General features: G+C 43.7%; 1 pseudogene; it reads right to left on the reverse strand.

The window, feature by feature from the left end:
- Positions 1–4,337: 4,337 nt before the first annotated feature.
- Positions 4,338–5,146, reverse strand: LOC121400920 (annotated as a pseudogene).
- Between the last annotated feature and the right edge of the window lie 10,818 nt (positions 5,147–15,964).

Below are 15,964 nucleotides of genomic sequence, written 5' to 3' on the forward strand. Positions count from 1 at the left end.
GTTATTTCTATAAACGTGCTTCCATTTTGTAGTTGGTTTAATATCTCTGCTGCTTATAGTTTGCGGAACTAAATAATTTACGAATGTACTAACTGAAGCTAATGTTCGCATTTAGTAATCATCTATTATAGTTTAGCGTTTCAGCTTTGAAAATAACCATTTGTAAGGTGTTATCATTACTTAAAATGTTGATTCCTGATGACCCTCTAATGAGCAGATGTATCCAGTTCCTTTTATATACAGGTATGGGACCTGTTATCCAGAATGCTCGGGACCTGGGGTTTTCCGGATAATGGATCTTTCTGTAATTTGGGTCTTCATGCTTTAAGCCTAGAAATTCATTTAAACATTAAATAAACCCAATAGGCTGGTTTTGCTTCCAATAAGGATTGATTATATCTTAGTCGGTATCAAGTACAGGCTACTGTTTTATTATTACAGAGAAAAAGGAAATTATTTTTAAAAATTTGGATTATTTGGATAAAATGGAGTCTATGGAAGACATTCCGTAATTCGGAGCTTTGTGGATATCGGGTATCACGATAAGGGATACTATAACTGTACTATATTATATCAACTGGAAACATTTCCCTGTTTCTTTCAAAACTACTTGATCTTGTACAGTTCAAAATATGACCAAGTAGAACTTAATACAGTACCTCTGTTCTCTATTTTAGGCTTTTAGAATATTTAGGATATGCCCCTAAAGTGTCTATGCAAGTAAATATAGTAGAGTATTGCATAAATTATAATCATTTGCATTAGTGCATATCACTAATATTCAGTAGAATGAGCCCAATGTTCCCTGGATTTACGTATAGTACCTGCTAACTCTAAAAAGATTCTAATAGATACAGACTTTTTTCTCATGCCTTTTTCTTCCAGAGCAAAGCACTCTGACTGCTGACCTCCAAATACAAAGATGGTGAATTGTAGCAGATCCAAACACTAGGTGGCCGCAGGTGGCAGGTAAAACGGGTACATTTTACTCTTCACTATCCACAATCTATACTGTGCTTTGGGAAATTAGCACAACAAATATAAAAGTTATTGTATTACTTGCATAGGGCTACTATGTGACTTTCCATGGCCAGCTTCCATGTTACAGCACCTATCTTTGGGTGTTTCCAACATGACACGTCTCCCCCTCCTTTTCTGGAGTGTGGCCATGTAAATTAGAAACCTTGGTTTGAGGATACCAATGTTCAAATAGGTTACCTGACTGGATAAGCCCTATGCCCAATTTAGGAAGGATGTCCACAAGAGAGGAACCAGAATGTAAGACTGAGGAGTACAAAATGAAGCTACAATTTGGCCTAAAATCCATTAAACAAATGCACATTTTGGCTGTTTTTTACATAGACTTATAGATATATTATTTGCAACACATTACTAATTATGGGTAAGAGGGAGATAATGAAAGGACCAGCTGTGACAATCAAGTTTTCAGCAATGATTCCACTGTTATTAAAGGGATTCTATCATGGGAAAATGTTTTTTTTTTCAAAATGCATGGGTTAATAATGTTTTTCCAGTCTCTTATTGAAATCAATTCATGGTTGCTAGGGTAACTCGGACTCTAGCAACCAGATTGCTGAAATTGCAAACTGGAGAGCTGCTGAATAAAAAGCTAAATACCTCAAAAACCACAAATAATACAAAATGAAAACCAATTGCAAATTGCCTCAGACTATCACTCTATACACCATAATAGAAGTTAACTTAAAGGTGAACAACCCCTTTAATAGGGCTTCCAAGGAACATACCTTTTGTTTACTGTTTTAATCATGAAACGTCTATAGCTTTTGTTCATTCTTGAGCAAACATGTCAAACAGGGAAACTGAAGCTTCTCCATGTTTGGTCCTTGTGAGATAGATAGTTTGCCAGTATAAATGCCTTCCCTTTACTGTTGTGACTAATGTTGTTAACATGAATCTATTATATAGGGGAATATTGAATTCATTTGAACAGAGTGGTATACTGCCCCTTCAAGCTTTAATAGTAATCAGAGGTAGGAAAATATGATTTAGTCATCTGGGAAAGACAACCACACTAGACTGTAGATTTGTACAGTATCCCTGCACATGGCTAGAAGTGAGAGGTGGTACTCAGTAATATGAGGCATCAACATTGGATTTCGTGCTTAGTCAGACCTACTGAAATCTTGAAGTTTTGTTCCTTTTTATGCTCATCTGCAGATTCTAACGTGTTCAGAATAGCAGCTGCAATTTTAGCAGAGTTAATATAATATTTCAAAAGGATGCTGAATACACATAATGTTTTTGAGCTTATCAGTATAGTGAATTGAGATGCTGTGCTAGTTCATACTCTTTAAAGTTATGTGTATACAAAGATAATCATTGGGACTTCTTAGTTCTTCAATGCTATCTGTGGAGGACAGATGTGCAGAGTGATAAAGAGTATAACAAATGTCTGCATGCAGCTGTCATCAGATTGGAGCTTCACTATAACAGGAAGAGGGCAGTAGAGAAGGGAAGTGTGTGGGTGAGAAAGTATATTAATGCAGAAAGTTTACATGTTCAAATATATTGGTACAGGTATAGAATCTGTTCTCTGAAAACCCCATTATTCTAGAAATCTTAGAATTACAGGAAGGTCAGCTTCCATAGACTCCATTTTAATCAAATAATTCAAATTTTTAAACCATTTATCCCTTTTTTCGGTAATACTAAAATAGTACCTAGTGGTTGATCCCAACTAAAATGCAATTGATCTATATTGGTGGCACAACAATCCTTTCCAGTTTATTTATATATGTTTATATTATTTTTTAATGGACAAAGTGCGAATATCCAAATTACAAAAAGACCCCCTTATCTGGAAAACCACAGGCCCCAAGCATACTGGGTTACAGGCCCCGTACCTGAATAGGGAGGAATAGTCAATGAAAGGTACCTTCTAGGCAGCTCTACATAAGTCTGTACACCGGAAATTGCAGTCACAGTGGCTCAGGGATCACACATGATGGACGAAGTTAAATTCCTTAAATAATCTTTTTACAAACTTAAAATAACAGGACCTATAAAAACCTTGTTAATAGTATACTGTCATAGTGAATACTATTTGGAAGCCAGATCTTGTGATCTTGGAAGCCAGATCAAGTGATCAAGTAAAAACACTAGTGAGTGGCTGTCAGAGAAAGGTAAATGAAGTAGACATGATCAATGATTTGGGAACTACTATTCTTGCACTGTAATGATTTCTTACTTACATTGCTAGGTACATATATTGCTGCTGCTGATTTACATAGATACACAGACTTGCTACTATCACATTTTCTACATTGCTTTTGTATACAGGGATATAGTAATACAGGCAGGATTATTTTTTGAAAATCTCTTTTTACTGGCCTGCAATTGGTGACAATGATGTGCTTATCTTTGTCTGGATTTAAAAACAAGGTTGTTCATATAAAAGTTAATATAATATCACTGTGCTGAGCTAGCTTCAGTGTAAACCAATGCTGTTACATAGGAGCTAAAATAGTTTTGAAAGCTTCTGTTTAAGTAAATAGACTGGCCAAAAAAGCAAATCCGAAAATTTCAGACTTTGCTAATTTTGCAAGTTGAATTTCAGACCATTGTCATTGCATATTGTATTTGCTCCTATTCTTGCCATCTAGCTTACAAGCTTACTCATGTGCATGATATGCTGTACATTTTTTTAAATATACATATGTTAACTATATAAATATAGTAAAAATAAAATAATTAAAACTGTACTGAATTGGTAATGAAGAGAGTTTAACTCTGGGGAAACTTTATGGTGAGACACTATAACAGGTTTTATGTTTTGATTAAACTGCTGTCAGACAAATGCCTGGGTTTTACTACATTTGTTTAAAACAACTCTAAGCGCTATTTCTCATACACAGCGTTTCAAACCACAATGTGCCCGTTTTTCAGTGATCTACTATTTTCAGTATGCAACCAAGGAAATGTCAACAGTGTCTGTACAGAATTATACTGACAACCTTAGTCAAGAAGAGTGTTTGACACAAACCTGTAAATGAAGTTTGTTCTGGTTTTAGGTAAATTAGGTAATCTAACTTCAAATCTGCCATTATATAGAAGTGTTACAGCAGCATGAGCCCAAAATTTGCAAAATGAACTGGGTTTTTTTTCATTTTGAAGTTACCATTAGGCCTTTTTCAGTATTTATCACTTTACAAGGTTTAACTGCCTTTCTTTAAAAAAATGTTTATTAAGTTACCTTCTATTCTTATATTTTCACCCAGAGTCACTTTAACAGACAAATTGCCTTCATATGTATAACAAATTGAGCACCATTATCATGCATATTTTATTCATTGCCTTCACTCTATATAAAATCTAGAGAAGGAATTGTAAATCTTCCCTTGCATCTTCTTCATAGCCTGTCTGAACTCTCGGTTTCTGAGACTGTAGATAAGTGGATTTAGAAGTGGGGTTATTACTGAATAAAACAAAGAAATCACTTTGTCTTTGTCAGAAAAATAAGAGGCCCTTGGCCGAACATACATAAAGATGACAGTACCGTAGAAGATCAAGACAATGGTTAAATGAGCAGCACAAGTGGAAAAGGCTTTTTTTCCGACCTAGAACTGATGGAATCCTGAGAATAGTCTTAATTATATAAGAGTAAGAAACTGTGGTAAAACCCAGAGAGCAAAGTACAACAACCCAAGCAAATGAAAAGAAAACAGTCTCACTGTTCCTTTGAACAGGATAATTTTACCAGAGGTATATAATCACAAAAGAAATGGTTAATAAGATTGGGTCCACAAAATTTCAGCATGGCAGTGGGAATCGTCAGTGTCCATCCAGTAAAGAAGCCACTCATCCAGGAACCAATGGCTAAATACAGACAGATCTGATTGCTCATCATTGTTGCATAGCGTAGAGGGTGGCAGATTGCAAGATATCTATCGTAAGCCATGACAGTGAGCAAAAAAAATTCAGTAGGTCCAACAGAGTGTACAAAACAGAGTTGTGCAACGCATATCACTTTGTCTTGTGTTATTAGGTAATGCATTGTTTTGGGAACCACAGCTGTTGAGCACCATGTGTCCAAAACAGCAAAGTTGCTGAGAAACAAATACTGTACATTGGAATATGTAGACGAGAATCCACCCATACCATTGTAATTATGAGAGTGTTGGACACAACTGTTAATATGTAAATGACTAAGAATAACCACATACCTCACTCACACTCACCCTGCCACTCCTATCTCTCTCACTCACCCCTGCCACTAATATCTCTCTCACACTCACCCCTGCCACTCCTCTCTCACACTCACCCCAGCCACTCCTATCTCTCTCACACTCACCGTGCCATGCTTACCTTCTACTCTCACACTCACCTCAGCCACTCCTTTCTCTCTCACACTCACCACAGCCACTCCTTTCTCTCTCACACTCACCCCAGCCACTCCTATTTCTCGTACACTCAACCTTGCAATGCTTACCTTCTACTCTCACCTCAGCCACTCCTTTCTCTCTCACACTCACCTCAGCCACTCCTTTCTCTCTCACACTCACCCCAGCCACTCCTATCTCTCTCACACTCACCCCTGCCATGCTTACCTTCTACTCTCACACTCACCTCAGCCACTTGTTTCTCTCTCACACTCACCCCTGCCACTCATACCTTGCTCACACTCACCCCTGCCACTCCTATCTCTCTCACTCACCCCTGCCACTAATATCTCTCTCACACTCACCCCTGCCACTCCTATCTCTCTCACACTCACCCTGCCATGCTTACCTTCTACTCTCACACTCACCTCAGCCACTCCTTTCTCTCTCACACTCACCACAGCCACTCCTTTCTCTCTCACACTCACCCCAGCTGCTCCTATCTCTCGTACACTCAACCTTGCAATGCTTACCTTCTACTCTCACACTCACCTCAGCCACTCCTTTCTCTCTCACACTCACCACAGCCACTCCTTTCTCTCTCACACTCACCCCAGCCACTCCTATCTCTCGTACACTCAACCTTGCAATGCTTACCTTCTACTCTCACACTCACCTCAGCCACTCCTTTCTCTCTCACACTCACCTCAGCCACTCCTATCTCTCTCACACTCACCCTGCCATGCTTACCTTCTACTCTCACGCTCACCTCAGCCACTCCTTTCTCTCTCACACTCACCACAGCCACTCCTTTCTCTCTCACACTCACCCCAGCCACTCCTATCTCTCTCACACTCACCCCTGCCATGCTTACCTTCTACTCTCACACTCACCCCAGCCACTCCTATCTCTCTCACACTCACCCCTGCCATGCTTACTTTCTACTCTCACACTCACCACAGCCACTCCTTTCTCTCTCACACTCACCCCAGCCACTCCTTTCTCTCTCACTCACCCCTGCCACTCATACCTCACTCACACTCACCCCTGCCACTCATATTCCTCACATTCACCCCTGCCACTCATACCTCACTCTTGCCACTCCTATCTCTCTCTCACCCCTGCCACTCATACCTCACGCACACTCATCCCTGCCACTAATATCTCTCTCACACTCACCCCTGCCATGCTTACCTTCTACTCTCACACTCACCACAGCCACTCCTTTCTCTCTCACACTCACCCCTGCCATGCTTGCCTTCTACTCTCACACTCACCTCAGCCACTCCTTTCTCTCTCACACTCACCCCAATTGACTCCAAACAGGTTCTAGGAAGTCCACCATAGGCTAAAACAGCAATTCAGCAGGTTTTAGATGGTGAATGGTTCAAGTCGAAGTTTTTAAAGAGACATCACATGATAAATTACGATATTCGAAAAGCTAAATTTTTTAAAATTCAAATAGAATGTTTGCCTATTCGATAGTCGAAGTACACAAAAATAGCTCGAAATTTGAATTTTTTTTACTTTGAATTTTTATTTCGACCCTTGATAAATCTGCCCGTTCTCTCACTTTAGGGGCATTTTCTGAGGAGAAATCTTTAGTTTACCTAGAAAAACTATACATTGTTTTTTTTCAGTAGAAAATAAGCTTTCTAAATCTGAGTTTTCATGTATTTCCACCTCTTTTTTGAAAAATACACATTCTGATGATTCCAAAATGAGTAACTATATCTCTCTACTCCTAACTACCAAATATCAAAGCTTGTCTTAACTTTGCGGTTCTTATAAAAATGTATTAAAATTCTGAAAAATCACTTCAAAGGTTTTATTTTTCTGCTCCGCATATCCCACACTGTATTAGGTACCCTGAATATAATTGCCAGGGGTCCACTGAACAGTTTGATGCCCATTGTGCATAGGTTTACCAAAGTATCTGGCATTTAGATGCCCCGAAATGAAGTTAGCGCATACACTCAGTGGCCAAGCCAGCAGGGCGCCCTAGGCAACCCTGCCGGCTACGTCGCCTCCCCCCTAGTGCGCGCACATGAACATTAACGTGCATGCACAGGAGAGCGCATTCACGTTCAGATGACAGCAGCAACGCTGTAATAGCTGCCGAGCTGAGGGAAACAACAGCCCAAACTAGGGGAAGGCAGAAGAAGAGGTACTTACCTGGCACCCCTTTACTTTTGCGCCATAGGCACGTGCCTCTTCCTACTCCTAGTTCCAGCCCTGCATACACTGCCTGATTAATGTTTGGTAAAAGTGGCAAATAAGTAAGTTATCCCAAGACAACATCACATTTTTAGAAAATACACATTCTGCCAAATCTAAAATAGGTAAATGTATCTTTGTATGGCAAAGCAGCAACACTACCCTAAACTTTTTGGTTTTTATATCATTTCTGAAAATCATCACAAAGTTTGCATTTTACCCCATTATATACCTACATTTGTAATTTACCAGCATAAAGCATCCTAAATATGAACGCCAGGGGTCTACTGAATAGTTTGATGCCTTAACCCTTTCCCTGCCAGCCGTTTTGTCCTAGATGCGAACATCTACTGCCAAGCAGTTTTAGATATTTTGTACTCTTTCACTTTAAGGGCCTTTCCTGGGGTGGTCTTTTAGTTTACCCAGGAAAACAATATATTGTTTTATTCAGGACAACCTGAACTTTCACAATATGCAAGAATTTTGGTGTAATTCTACTTCTGTAAAAAATATAGGCTTCTAAGTGTCTAATAAAATGAAAAATATCATGTTTCACGAAGAACAATCACATATATCAGAAACATCATTTATTTTATGTATGAGAACACAGCTGATTTAGAAATGTCTAAATGAACGCGGCAATACCAAATATATATAGTTTTATGGAGATTTCTCACTCGTATAGCTCAAAATCTACAAGCAGTACACTACCAAATGTCCAAAGCACCGCTCCCCAAACTTTTGATTTCAGGGCCAAACATTCCGCTAACAGCAGGTTTACCCTAAAAAATGACCCATTATTAGAATGGGTAAAAAATGGGTAAAAATATCTTTGTACTCCAAACTACCAAGTTGCAATTGTTTCCTAAAGTTATAATGTTTTATAGTAATTGGTGAATTTTTTGAAAAATTACCTCAAAGCTTCCACTCTACAGCAACATATCTCCCACACATCATTAGGTATCAATGTAAAACACCCCAAATATGAAAGCCTGTGGTCCACTGAACAGTTTGATGCCCAATATGCATAGGTGTACCCAAGCATGTGGCATATAGGGGCCCCAAAAGGAAGACCCCCAATATGGTCTGTCATTTCAGGTACTGCAAAATCAACACATTTACATAGATTTGGGGGGGGGGGGCAAATGTAGAAAAAAGTAAGTTCACCCCAGAAAACCAAATATTTTCGGAAAGTACACATTGCCATGAATCTAAATTGGGTATGCATGTCTTTGTACTCCAAAGTACCAAGTCGCAAGCCTTTCCTAAATTTGGCGATAAAAGCAACAGTTTTTACATTTCTGAAAATTGCCTAAAAATAGTGCAATTGGCCGCATTTCTCTCACCCAATTTCTTACTTACAATTGTAAAACACCATAAATACTGATGCCAAGGGTCTACTGAACAGTTTGATGCCCAATATGCATTGATATCCCAAGGCAGCTGGCATGTGCGGACCCCAAATGAAAATAGTGAATATGATTTTTCTCCGCTGCCGATTTGCCTTCTGTGAACATAGACCCTTGACTTCATATTATGTGCCTCAAGACCCTCCTAACAGCAAAGACCCCCCCAAAATCACATTCTGACGAATCCAACAAAGATAAAGACGTCTTTCTACACCAAACTGCAAAGCTTTTCTAAACGTAGAGGTTTTTACAACATTTCTGAAAATCGCCTAAAATTGTTGCAGTTTGCTGAATTTATCGCACACAATGTTTTACGTATAAAGAAAAATCACCCTAAATATGGACGTCAGAGGTCTACTGAATAGTTTTTGCCACCACAGCAGAGAGAAGGGCTCCGCTGCAGGAGAATGTACAGTGTACGTTTTTGACAGCCTGAGCCCTGAACCGCCAGCACGTACGCCGTACGTGCTTGGCGGTTAAAGGGTTAATTCATAGATTTACCAAACCACCAAATTCAAATAGTACATATGAATTTTCACATGACACTGTTGACTGTTACAATATAAGCACCCGGCACGTGTATTACCCTAGAAAACCATATATTTTCCAAAAGTACACATTCCGACTAATCTAGGGGTAAATATGTCTTTCTACTGCAAACTACCAAGCTGCAAAGTTCTGCTAAACATAATATCTTTTATTAAATTTCTGGAAATCATCACAAAGCTTGCATTCTACCCCATTATTTACCCCTTTTGTAACGTATCAGCAGAGGGTCTGAACTACACGTTACAAAGAACAGTGGTAAATGCTATATAATCATAAAATCCAATAAAACCACAAAAATCAATGCTTTTTTTTTTTCGCCTAGTGAAATCAGCAGTCATAATCACTGTTTGACTATTTTAGCATGGCCAAATATGTTTTACGGAAAGAAACAAGCGAACAACACCTATGCAGAGCTGAAAATGCAATAAAATAGCTTAACATGCAATAAAATGGCTAAAAATGCACCAAAATTGCAATATAATCACTAAAATAACATACAAAAGGTATTGCACAGTACGGTACGCTATTGACAATAGCAATAAAACATTTTTTTTTCAAACAAAGTGCAGGTGCAAGTGTGTGTGCAGTGTCGGACTGGAAAAAAACTGTGGGCCCTGACGCTTAATGGACCCCCGCCAGTCCCCGCTCCCGATCAGATTCGGGGGAAAAAAATAGTTTTTTTAGGCACTGCTCAAGCGCCGTCTGCGCATACGCTCAGCACCTGTTGATTTAGGAGCGCCGCAAACAACTTTACGCAGGCGCTCGGCACGTCATATAGGGGGCGAGGGGTCGGAGATGGCCCCCCAGTCCGACCCTGTAAGTGTGACCCCCCCGATCCCCAAAAATGTATGTGTGCATGTATGTTTTAGTGTGAATGTAAGTGTGTTTCAGTTTCAGTGTGTGTTTGTGTGTGTAAGTGTAACACTAACCTGGAAAACGAATGACAATCCATCTGGGGTTGCAGGAGGGGGTCCCACAAAGAGGAGGCAGAAGTCTTCAGTGAAGATCCAGTGAGTGGGCTGTGTTGCGGGTACAGGAAGTGCAGGCAGCAGCAGGACACGTAGAATTCTCGTGCCTGCTGCCACCTTGAGTCCCCTGAGTGATCACACCCCTGGGGCCACTCTATCCCCTGCTCTCCTAGTTGCCTAGGGGCAGGGGAACAAGCAGGGATGGAGAGAGCTGCAACCAGCCCTTCGCACCTGCAGCCTCTCCCACTGCAGCCAGCCTTTGCCCCCCTGGAGCCAGCCTGCCCCCCCACCTGTAGCCAGCCTCCCCCTGCAGCCAGCCTTGCCCCCCACCTGCAGGCGGCCTCCCCCGCACCAAGCCTCCCCCCTGCAGCCTCCCCCACTGCAGCCAGCCTTCCCCCCTGTAGACAGCCAGCCCCCCCCACCTGCAGCCAGCCAGCCCCCCCACCTGCAGCCAGCCCCCCCACCTGCAGCCAGCCCCCCTACCTGCAGCCAGCCCCCCTACCTGCAGCCTCCCCCACTGCAGCCAGCCTTCCCCCCTGCAGCCAGCCAGCCCCCCACCACATGCAGCCAGCCAGCCCCCCCCACCTGTAGCCAGCCAGCCCCCCCACCTGCAGCCAGCCAGCCCCCCCACCTGCAGCCAGCCCCCCCACCTGCAGCCAGCCCCCCACCTGCAGCCAGCCCCCCTACCTGCAGCCAGCCCCCCGCCCGCAGCCAGCCCCCCCGCCCGCCGCCAGCCCCCCCGCCCGCAGCCAGCCCCCCCTACCTGCAGCCAGCCCCCCTACCTCCAGCCTCCCCCACTGCAGCCAGCCTTCCCCCCTGCAGCCAGCCAGCCCCCCACCACATGCAGCCAGCCAGCCCCCCCACCTGCAGCCAGCCAGCCCCCCCACCTGCAGCCAGCCAGCCCCCCCACCTGCAGCCAGCCCCCCCTGCAGCCAGCCCCCCTGCCTGCAGCCAGCCCCCCCGCCTGCAGCCAGCCCCCCCCCGCCTGCAGCCAGCCCCCCCCAGCCAGCCCCCCCTACCTGCAGCCAGCCCCCCTACCTGCAGCCAGCCCCCCCCTACCTGCAGCCAGCCCCCCCCCTACCTGCAGCCAGCCCCCCCCCTACCTGCAGCCAGCTCCCCCCCCCTACCTGCAGCCAGCCCCCCCCTACCTGCAGCCAGCCCCCCCCCCCCTACCTGCAGCCAGCCCCCCCCCCTACCTGCAGCCAGCCCCCCCCCTACCTGCAGCCAGCCCCCCCCCCTACCTGCAGCCAGCCCCCCCCTACCTGCAGCCAGCCCCCCCCCCCACCTGCAGCCAGCCCCCCCCCTACCTGCAGCCAGCCCCCCCCCTACCTGCAGCCAGCCCCCCCCCTACCTGCAGCCAGCCCCCCCCCCTACCTGCAGCCAGCCCCCCCCCCTACCTGCAGCCAGCCCCCCCCCTACCTGCAGCCAGCCCCCCCCCTACCTGCAGCCAGCCCCCCCCCTACCTGCAGCCAGCCCCAGTACTTATCTTGCTTTTAAAACTCTTTTTTTACCCTCAGCTGCTCTCCTTCTGCAGCTCCCCCTCCCTTCCAGAAAGTAATGTGAAAAAAAAGACTCCGTAACAATCTCCTTCTCAGCCCCTCCCCCTGCAGTCATTCAGTATCGTAGTTTTACAAGTCCTGTTACATTTAGACTTGCTCTCCTGAAACTTCCCCTCCCTCCCAGAAACGAGGCAAAAGGAACTAAAGGTGGACTTATTAACACTGGCTGAATCCGTGCGGCTCAATAGTCTGTATGTGACACTGAGACGCGTGAGTATTGAAGGTGCTGCTGCTCCAGTTTGATTTTTCTGCTTGTCTAACATGGCTGCGTCTCAGTGTCACATACAGATTAATGACCTGCACGGATTCAGCCAGTGTTAATGAGTCCACCTTTAGTTCATTTTGCCTCGTTTCTGGGAGGGAGGGGGAGTTTCAGGAGAGCAAGTCTAAATGTAACAGGACTTGTAAAACTACGATGCTGACTGACTGACTGACTGCAGGGGGAGGGGCTGAGAAGGAGCTTGTTATGGAGTCTTTCTTTTCACATTACTTTCTGGAAGGGAGGGGGAGCTGCAGAAGGAGAGCAGCTGAGGGTAAAAAAGGAGTTTTATAAGCAAGATAAGTACTGGGGCTGGCTCTAAAAAGAAGAAGGGATCAATCCAGCAGGACACAAATAACTGAGCCATTAATTATGCTGCCTCCACACAGTTCAAGATTGACAGCACTGATAGTCAATGAGAGAGAGGACAGCGTTGTTATGCAAAGAACTCGACTCCGACGCCAGAGCTAGCCAGAGGCAGGTAGGAGAGAAGCAGCTAGGCATGTGTTCATTATAATGACTTCAATATTTTAAAAACTGTACATTTTTTTTAATACATTATATTTAGACAATTTAATAACTTAATGCAATGATTCTTTTTACAAATTTTTAATTTCACGATAGTTCCCCTTTAAGCTTAGCAAGGTATGGTTGTTATATGGTTGCTACATTAGTATAATGACAGCAGTGGATAATCACAAAGATGAAAACAAATGGACCAAAGGCATCACCTAAGAAGGCAATTGTAAACCACTTCTGCACTTTACCATCGAAACCAATTGGATAGATTAAACAGAAATAACATATATTCAGTTTGCTGGGTGACCTCCTCCTGCAACTTGGTGTGTATGGTGCACAAAATAAGGTAAACTAGATGTATTAACCTTGGAAATTAATCAGTTACACGTTGATATGTTAGGGATCAGTAAACTAAAATGGATCAGATTAGGACACTTTCTGTCAACAGAACACGCTGACTTCTATTTAGGTGATGAACAGCATTTGACTTTGATATTGGATTGGATGATGGAAAAACTATAAGTTGATATACAGTAAAGTGTCAATTCAAATCTGATTTGCATCCGCCCATGGTGCCTTATGGGAGAATTAAAAAAACTAAAATTTTTAGTATTTAGGCAGTGCTGTGTGTATGGCAAGTAAATACCTTATGATCTCAGAAGGTTTTACTTTGCATGTAAATGCATGTGAATGGCTTTTTGGCTCCTTTTAGCCCATCTCACCCTAACCAGGTTTTGATTTTCTATTTTGCTACTCTCCAAGTCCTACCCCCTCAGAAGCCATATTCCAATATCTTGCACTGATAAAATCTAACAAGACTGAAACAGGCTGTCTGCAAATTTGGATATATGGCTCTGAACCATTAGGCTGTATCTGTGCTCTAAATCAGCGGTTCTGGATGCATAGTTGGCCAAAGGGACATAAATGAGTGATTAGCATGTCTCTACAAATGATGCCTTATGAGAGAATTAAAAACTCTCTGTTGTCTAGTGGGCCGGCAGGGACTCGCGCCACAGGGATCCTCTTAGTTCAAGCGCAGGCTCTGCTATGGCGCGTGTCACGCCAGGCTTTGGTGCGTCACAAGCGTCATGATGTCATTGCAATGGCGCCAAATTCAAATGTTTAAAGGGGCTCTGTGCTCAAACTATTTCCTGTTTTGACCTCTGACTATTCTGAACTCTGCCAAATCTGACCCTTGCCTGCCTGACTACTCTTAACTCTGATTATCCTGACCTGTGCCTGCCTGACTTTTCTGTTTCTACCGGTATTGATCCTTGCCTGCCTGACTATTCGTGAACGCTGCCTGTATCGACCCCAGCCTGATTGACCTTGCTTGTATTCTGCTCGCACTGACCCCGGCCTGTTCGACTACGCTTTTGTCTGCTCCTTGAACTGTACCTTCCGTCCAAAACTTTGCTAACGACCATGCCCCTTTGCTTGTCCAGAACCTTTGCTTGGCTCCTCTCTTATTAAGACCTGGGGCATCCGATTTGCTGAGGGCTCCTCCCAAAGTGAAAGGCGGCTGTTAAAGGCAGAAGCAAGAGCCGAGACCAGGAAGCCTAGCACTGGTTCTGGATTTAGGGTGCCGATTGTGACAGTACAACGGGCCCAAGATGGACACCGAAGGCCATGCTGCTGCTGCTCCTCAGTACCCTTCTGCAGCGCTTGGAGGAACAAGAGCAGAAACAGGACTATCTGGTTCAAGGTCTGCACAACCTATCTCTCAGGTTGGAAGCCGTGCAACAGATGCCACACCCGGCAGTTCAACCCCCTGTTGCAGCTCCCGTGAGTCCTTCTACTTCAGCGGCTATGGGTAATAGGAGTAATCCTCATGAACCCAAGATTTCCTTTACCGATAAATTTAGTGGGGACAGGAGTGAATTCTTTATTTTTCAGGAGGCTTGTAAATTATACCTCAGCTTTTTTCCTTTGCTTCTGGGGAGGAAAAAGTAAGGTTCGTAATGACCTTATTACAAGGTGACCCACAGATATGGGCACTAAGGTTACCCTACTCTGATCCTGCCTGTTATCCCCTTGAAACATTCTTTAGTTGCATGGGAATGCTAAACGATGACCCGGGATCGTGCTTCTTCAGCTGATACCGCGATTCGTAAATTATGACAGGGAAAAAGGACAATAGAAGAATACTGTACTGTACACAATTTCGCCAGTGGTCTATTGAGACCGGTTGGAACGACATGGCTATTCGTAGCCATTTCTGGGTAGGGCTCTCAGAGTCTGTGAAAGACAGCCTAGTGAATTACCCTCCTTCTTCCACTCTGGATGACCTAATGAAGTTAGGCATCCAGATTGATAGGAGACAAAGGGAGAGGCGGGCTAAAAGGGGTACATCTTTTCATTCTGTATTTAGTAGTGACAAATCACCTACCCCCTCATGCCTCTAACTCAGGAGGAACCCATGCAATTGGAAGTTACTCATTTGTCCCCTGAGGAAAAGGCTCGCAGGCCATCACAGGTACTTTGTATGTATTGTGGGGACAAAGTTCATTTTCTTAACCAGTTTCCTAAGAGGCCTGGAAACTTCAAGGCCTAAATGGAGAAGGGGAGCTCCATTTGGGACAAGAAGTTTTCTCTTCCCAATTTGCCTCTAGGGTTATGGTACTAGTCAATTTGTATTGGCCAGGGTGTTCTGCTAAGATTTCCGCCTTTTTGGATTCTGGGGCTGCGGGAAACTTCTTAGATGCTACCTTTGCAGCAAGGTATAATATTCCCCTTATACCTCCCGTTAGAATCTTAGCAATTGACAAGAGCCCACTTGGGTCTGGGCTGGTTACCCAAAAATCTATGCCTGTCTCCATATGTACTAATGATATACATTGTGAGGAGATATCCTTTCATATTTTTAATGGTTCTTCCTCTTCTCCCTTAATCCTGGTTACAAACTCATAACCCACACATAGATTGAGTTTCTGGGGAGGTTATTCAGTTGGGGTCCATATGTAAGGGCTCCTTGTGATCATTTTAGGGAGACTTGGGTAAATGTAAAAAAAGGAAAGGCTTGTTTAGGGTCATTGATTATGAGCAAGGCAGGGTATCTAAACTTTTGGACAAGATTTTAGGGATTATTTACTTCAACCCCAGATGCAGAATCTCACCCTTTAGT

Source organism: Xenopus laevis, chromosome 1L (genome assembly GCF_017654675.1).
Source record: "Xenopus laevis strain J_2021 chromosome 1L, Xenopus_laevis_v10.1, whole genome shotgun sequence".
Classification (NCBI taxonomy): Eukaryota; Metazoa; Chordata; class Amphibia; order Anura; family Pipidae; genus Xenopus; species Xenopus laevis.